The sequence below is a fragment of the Physcomitrium patens genome, chromosome 24 (assembly GCF_059467195.1).
Source record: "Physcomitrium patens ecotype Gransden chromosome 24, ASM5946719v1, whole genome shotgun sequence".
Lineage (NCBI taxonomy): Eukaryota > Viridiplantae > Streptophyta > Bryopsida > Funariales > Funariaceae > Physcomitrium > Physcomitrium patens.
In genome coordinates, this window is record NC_143433.1 from 9,620,154 (window position 1) to 9,628,339 (window position 8,186).

At 28.8% G+C, this 8,186-nt stretch overlaps 2 non-coding genes across 2 annotated transcripts; both read right to left on the reverse strand.

The window, feature by feature from the left end:
* Positions 1-7,440: 7,440 nt before the first annotated feature.
* TRNAN-GUU (transfer RNA asparagine (anticodon GUU)) lies at positions 7,441-7,514 on the reverse strand. The gene has a single exon. It is a non-coding gene; the product is annotated as a tRNA-Asn (tRNA).
* Positions 7,515-7,618: 104 nt separating this feature from the next.
* TRNAD-GUC (transfer RNA aspartic acid (anticodon GUC)) lies at positions 7,619-7,690 on the reverse strand. Its single transcript has one exon. It is a non-coding gene; the product is annotated as a tRNA-Asp (tRNA).
* Positions 7,691-8,186: the final 496 nt, after the last annotated feature.

The window sequence follows — 8,186 nt, forward strand, 5'->3', positions numbered from 1 at the left end:
AAGCTTATCAATAGTTTAAGAATGAAAATTGTGCATATTTCCAACGTGAATTATGGAAGTAGTATTCCTATGCCTATAGAAGAAGTCTATAGTCTATATCAAGAAGTTGTACAATTGAAAAGAGTAAGTAGATCAACTTCACAACCAAATTTAGGAAGTGTCCCTTCTACAAGCACAAGAAAGGCATAAATTAGTATACTTGTAAATTTTGATGGTACAAAGCCAAAATTTTGAAGATTTTTGTTATATATAAAGTTCTATTTAAGATTGTATCCTTTCCAATATCATAATGGATTTACTTCAATTGAGATTTATAGATGCACTTCTATCTGGAAGTGCTCTTTCCTAGTTTGTACCTTTGATAGAAAAAAATTTACAACTATTCTATGATTTGAATTCATTTTTAAAAGTATTTACAATTACATTTAGAAAAATTGATCAAAAAAAGATAGTAGATACCAAGCTTGTATCTCTATAACAATCATGTTCAACAATTGTATATACTCTTGAATTCCAAAATCTTGCTTGTGACGTGAATTGAAATAACAAAGCCTTTAACTATCAATTTAAAAATGGATTAAAAAATATTATCAAAGATTTATTTTTGACAATGTTGAGAGCATATTCATTAAAGCAATGTTTTGCTAAAGCCATTGTATGTGATAATTAACTCTTTAAAATATGCTAAGAATAAAAATTTGGTTTGAGAAGTATAAATCAAGCTATAGTAACATCTTCTAAATTTTTGAAATCTTACTTGTTTAAGCCAAAGCGAAAACAATTTGACATGATATGCATTAAATTTCTTACTAAGTATAAAAGTTTCATTATTGTCAAGAAAGTTTGTACCTATATTGTAGAAAATCCAAGCACAATGATTAATGTTATCCAAAAAAATTATATAATTATAAAATAAAAAACATAGTTATCAATAAATATGAGGTATTAAAAAATAATATTTTAGCTATAATAGGAATCTTGTAGTTAAAATCTTATATAATATATATATAGCAAATAGTGGTCATAATAATTTAGTACTATTTAATTTAATTAAATCTTCTTCTAATTTAATTATTTTAAAATTATCATGATTAAAAAAGTATAATCTTCACATAGATTGGATTTCTTGTAATCTTAAATTTTTCTATAGTTTAGTCCAAGATTTTACTAAGCAAGTAAAATTCTATGAGATCAATTCATTTAAACTATTATTGGTAGGTATAAGAACTTCTATCCATACTACAAAAGAAAGATCAACTTTTGTTATATATATCATATCTATTATTAATAGAAAAAAGATTTTAAGTAGCATCTCAAGCCAATACTAAGATTATGAAGATGTTCCTTTAAAAATCTGAAGATATTCTTCCAAAGCATTGTCTTTATGATTGTTCCATTGATCTTCAAGAAGAAACTCTATCATTTGGACCAATCTATAGTCTATTATAAAATAAGTTGGTTGCATTCAAAAATTACATTGATAAAAAATTTGGATAAGATTTTAATATGTCATTCTAAATTTCCACCAAGAGCTCCTATCTTATTTGTAAAAAAAAAAAAAAAACAATTCTCTGTAGATGTATGAGATCTATTAAAGAGTCAATAAGATCACTATCAAAAAATAGGTATCTTCTACGTCTGATTTTATGACTTCTTGACCAACTTAAATATCTATATAAAAATACATGACTTTATCATCTATTATTCAGACACTATCTTAATTTAATCAAAGAATATAAAAAAACATTAAATTTATGTTTGTCATGTCTTACAAAACTAAGAGATGCAAGATTATATGCTACGATGGAAAAGTATATATTCTATACTACTCAAGTTGACTTTTTAGGATGTATTATTTTAAACAATGATTTTATAATACAAACAAAAAAAGTCCAAATTATCATTGATTGAAAGCTCTCAAAATAAATAAAAGATATTCTAGCTTCAAGAGAATTTTTCTTTGTTCATTAAAAGCAAAATCCTTTCTTTTAGTGTAAGATAAGAATGCCGAAAAAAGGCATTTGAAAAATCTTATTATTTTTCAAGTTGATAAGTGATCTTAAAATCAAATTTTAAAAAAGACATGCTCCATCATGTTTGGTGATGATTCAAATATATGCCAATATGAAGAACTTGAATTTTAAATCTTATGATACATCTAAGTTTAAATCTAAGAATAATCTACTCTATTTCAAGGATCAATTATATATTCTAAAAGATAAAATACAATTATATGTTTTCCAAACTCGTCATGACTTTCTTGTAGCTAGAGATTTTAGATATAATAAGACTTTGAAGCTAATATTTAGAAATTTTTAGTGGCTTCAAATATAAAAGGTAGTTAAAGACTTTGTATAATCATATGACATTTATTCAAGATTAATGATTTATTTTCAATGATCTTATGGACTTTTATAGCTATTATTTATTTTGGAAAAATAATTATCTTTTATTTCTATGGATTTTAATATGAATCTTTCAATTTCAAGGTTGTATGATTCTATATTTGTGATAGTAAATTTTTTATTGAAATGGCATATTTTGTACTATGTACAAAATCTATAACAAATGAAATAATAGCTAAGCTTTTTCTTGTCAAAATCTATTGCTATCATAGATTGCTTAAAGATATTATATCAAATAAGGAGATTCAATTTATATCAAGATTTTACAAAATTATTTTTAAAATTCTAAAGATAGATATATAGCTAACTATCTTTGACCTTTTATTCTTAAATTGATGGACAGACAAAGAATAAAACTTTGTTTTGAAATAGTATTTAAGGTGTACCATCACCTACTAATAAGATTTTTGAACAATTCTTTTCCCATTGATAAAATTTGCTTATAATAATATGATACATTTTTTTATGTAATAATTTTTTTTATCAATTATAATTATTTTTTATGTCTTGATACTTTTGACTTCTCAAAAATTGATAATCCTATAATAAAAGATTTGGCAAATTTTTTATTTGAGATACATACAATAAAAAAGGCACAATTCAAAAAAAATCAAGAAGGACAAAAGAGCAATATAGATACCTATCAAAAGGAATAACCTCAATTCTATGTTTGAAATAAAGTATAGTTATTTTATCACAATATCAAGACTAGTCACCTTTATAACAAGTTAGATTATCATAGAATTGGACTATTTTTTATTTATAAATAAGTCAATTCTAGTGCTTATCAATTATATCTAGTGAAGTCTATAAAGATCCATCTTGTATTCTACATATCTCTTTTTGAGCCACATAAGACAATGAATATCTCAAGAAAAAGACAAATGCTACTTTTTCTCATTGAAGTGAAAAATAATCAAAGCTTTGAAGTGAAAGAAGTCTTAAATTTAAGGCAACAATATAATAAGTTAACATATCTTATTCATAAGCGTACATATGATATTAATGAATGTACTTGGAAGCTAACAAAGAATCTTACTAATACAGCAAAGATGATTGAGGCTATTTGTCAATAACATCCATCAATATCTAGATGAATTATAGCAAGATTTATAAAAGATGATGATTACTTTTTGTAGAACTTATCTCTAGAACAGAAGGTAATATCATAGATATAAATATTTATTCCAATAATTACCTATATAATTAGATAGAAGTATGTAAAAGTACATTAATTTCATAATATATTTCAAAATAGCTTCCTAGAAGATTTATAGATGTGATTTTGACTTTACACATATTTATAGTTAAAAAGTGAGTAACAAACTTCGTTAACAAGATAACCACATACTACATGTACTGGTGGCTTGTAAAACAAGCTAACTACATGGTGCATACATAAAAAACTAGCCTAATAAGTTAAGATATATATCTTAAAAAATCAACATGTATTCGAAGATCTATAGAATATGGCCATATAGCTCTTTATTAAATAGTATATAGGGAAGCAAGAAAAAGACCTTCTTCACTCTTATCAATAGCTTTTTAGTCTTTAGTCTTCTTACAAGACTTTCTAGTCTTTTTGTCTTTGGCAATAGTTATTTTAGTTTAATATTATATCATCTTTGAATAATTATTTAGTCTTTTTGAATGATATGAGAGTTTTTTGATCTTTCAATTTTTTAAGATTCATGTCTTTGACATATAAGCAAGATGGAAATCCTAAGGAATGACATATTTTCTTCAAATAAATGGCAAAATATAATGCATTTGGTATTACAAGCTTTGAAGAGACTCCTAGTATTTGGTAATTTTATTAGAGATAAGAACAATTCCTAACAGTGTTTCAAATGTTTTGTTAAAGAGGGTTATGAAGGCTTCAACAATAATTAAATAATAAAGTGGTCTTTTTACATTAGTATGAGATACTATCGATGGATGAAAAGACCTATCAACCATCTTTGAAGAAAACAAAGATTAGAGTATGTGACAAATATAATTTGTCAAATCTTGAACTTTGTCAACATATTATGACTGCTCTTGAAAGAACTCATCTTTAGAAGAAGAGGTAATATCTCAAACATACATATTTATTCTAATAATTATTTATATGATTAAGTAGAAATAAATAAAAGTAAATTAAGTTTATAATATATTCTAAAAAAACTTCTAGAGGCTTCATAGATGCGGCTTTGACTTTACACAAGTTTATAGATTACAAACTTAATTAATAAATTAACCATGTATCATATATGTTGGTAGCTTTTGGAACAAGCTAACTATATGGCACACATATAGAAAACTTGCCTTGCAAGTTTAGAAATGTATCTTGCAATTTGAATACATGTCAGAGGTCCTATAGAATGTTACCACGTAGCTCCTAGGTTGATAGTATAAATAGAGGCAAGAGTGAAGTCTTCTTCACTCTTGTTAATATCTTTTTCATTTTAATCTAGTATCGAGAGTCTATACTCTTCTTGTCTTTGGTAATAGCCATTCTAATTTTAATACTATATTACTTTTAGAATAAATATTTATTCTTTTTGAGTTTCATAAGAATATTTTAAGATTCTTGTTTGTTTCATGTCTTTGATAGAAGGTTGCATCAAGGTGGATGATGAAGATGTATTGATATTCATTAGTATGAAGCTCTTTGGTAAAATTTTAGATCTTTTTCTTTTATTAGATTAGATGGAATTTAGATTGAAGTCTTTATAAGCCTCGTGTAGGTATTATCATTTTAAGTAGTATTGAATAATATATTTGTCTTTGCATAATTCTCTATCACATTGTTAAGATCATTGATTTTAACATATCTTTATCTATACAAATAGAAATCAAAAGATCAATTCAATATAGGTACTAACTAGCCTATGAGATTTGTGTATTAATTGATTATTCCAAGCAATGTTAGATCAGCAAAGAAATAAAATTTTAACATGCTTCCAATGACAACTTTTAATTTTTTGAAATATTAAATATCTACCATATAAATTTATCATGATTTTTTTATATCATAACTAGATTTGGTATAACAACCATGTAAATTTATTTTGAAAACATAAGTAAGGGTGTCACATTTACAATATAGAGGTGTTGTTTTAGCAACTCTCTATTAAGTATCTACTTCTTATATCAAAAGATATCTTATTATGGCATGACCATATGAATGAGTGGATTATGCATAGCAGTGTTGAAACAATTTGCTTGTTGTTTAATGTAAAATTATAATGTTGTAAAAAATTCTATGGCCATTACTTAGAAACGATTGGAGTAAGCATCTACAAGTACCAAAATTGGAGAATGAGAGACAAGAGCATCGCCATTTGCTACAATTTTCAAAATAGCACAATCAAGGTCTATAAAGCATTCTTGCTTGCCAAAGCTATCTTCTTCCAAAGCTACTTAAAGATTTGATATCACCTTTGCAAAGTCTCTATATGCAACTTGCTCAAGTTGCATAAGAAAGAAAGAAAAGACCTTGGACATGAACACAACCACATTATATAAAGTATGAATCAGAGAACACAAATGGCCAATATTTTGAAATATTTAAGGACTTTTGTTTAGTATTAATAACCTATGATGTATCCCACAAGATATTGTATATTTTTTAAAATGTTACCTTATAAAAAACTCTAGAAAATAAAATCTAAAAGGAATATATGGTAGCAATATATTATAGAAATCAATCTTAAACTCAAATTGGATTACTGCCTATAAAATCAATATTGAAGATGTGTGTGATTATTAGAATAGGCAACACAATCCCTTAACAAGTCAGTATTGAAGATGTGTGTGATTATTAGAATAGGCAACACAACCCTTTAACAAGTCAGTATTAGAGATGTGTGTGATTATTAGAATAGGCAATACAACCCCTTAACAAGTCAGTATTGGAGATGTGTGTGATTATTAGAATAGGCAACACAACCCCTTAACAAGTCAGTATTGAAGATGTGTGTGATTATTAGAATAGGCAACACAACCCCTTAACAAGTCAGTATTGAAGATGTGTGTGATTATTAGAATAGGCAACACAACCCCTTAACAAGTCAGTATTGAAGATGTGTGTGATTATTAGAATAGGCAACACAACCCCTTAACAAGTCAGTATTGAAGATGTGTGTGATTATTAGAATAGGCAACACAACCCCTTAACAAGTCAGTATTGAAGATGTGTGTGATTATTAGAATAGGCAACACAACCCCTTAACAAGTCAGTATTGAAGATGTGTGTGATTATTAGAATAGACAACACAACCCCTTAACAAGTTAGTATTGAAGATGTGTGTGATTATTAGAATAGACAACACAACCCCTTAACAAGTTAGTATTGAAGATGTGTGTGATTATTAGAATAGACAACACAACCCCTTAACAAGTAATTTTACACTTTCTTGGTATAAAATAGAGATGACAATAAAATCCTAATGTCAAGATGGTATAATGCTCTCTTTTGCTTTAACTTACATATTTATTGGTAGAGCTAGGTTTAAGAGTGGTGGTGGCTCTAAAGTGTGGTAAACATTGAAAACCCTAAAATTTGATCATAATGTGCTTTCCATGAACAATGTTCTGCAAAAGGCATGATGATGTGAATAAAAGACTTGGTTGCAAAACAACCAACTTTCAATGTGCATCAAATGAATCCCTACAACAATCATTTTCCAACAATTCAACAAAAAAACTCAATTTAGAAAAACTTAAAGACGATCTCTGTCTGCAGTGAGATTGCAGATGGATATAAGGCTATGTTTGAAATTTAAAATGTTAAAAATTTATAATGATGAAGGATATCAACAATAATCTTGAGGTGATATAGATTAGTCTCTCAAATTGGCAGTAACTTATATTAGATGTAAACCACTATTGATATGAAAATTGGTCTCAAAAAACATAAAAGGTAGATTATATATATATAATTTAGGGGTTCATGTTTCAAACTGCAGATTGACATGGACAAAAGGCGTCCAGCTTCTGCAGAAGTACTGTCAGGTGCAAGCTCGATGCTAAACGAAGATTCGGCCACGAGCGCTAGAAGGAGGGGTCGAACCTCCGACCTTGTGGTTAACAGCCACACGCTCTAACCAACTGAGCTATTCCAGCTGCTTGGAAATTCCTCTTACACACACAAGTTTATTGTGAGATAGCTGGAATTGTGCAAACACTAAGAACGCCCAAGCGACAGACAGACACAAAAATGAAGCCTTCGCCGCTGCCGGGGATCGAACCCGGGTCACCCGCGTGACAGGCGGGAATACTTACCACTATACTACAACGACAGAGGGGTTATGCTTTGGATGGCTGCTATCAGATGGAAATAATATTTAAAAACAAAAATCGTAATACCGCCATCGTCCATGGTATGGTACACTATCCAGGTGAATAGTGTACGAATTCGCCACTCATTCAACCAGCGATTGCACTGGCAATGAGCAATGCCAACTTCGAGCTGGACACGACTGATCACATCATCCATCGTTCTCCCACAATATAACAGCATCAACAGAAAGAGAAGAGCCTTCGCGGCGAAACCTCGCACAACTCATCTGCCCACATGTACAATAACACTTTCAACCGTTTCACGAACATCACGAAACATCAGACAGGACGGCACAGCTTCAGCACATCATACACACTTCTTACTGTGGACCACGACAATGGAGCTGCACTATACCTCAACAAAACATCCGCGCACCTTGAACTTTGCCGACGGGCTCCTCTCGTTGCACCTTGCTGTCGAACCTACCCGTGGAGCCCGATGATCTGCTTCTCCCA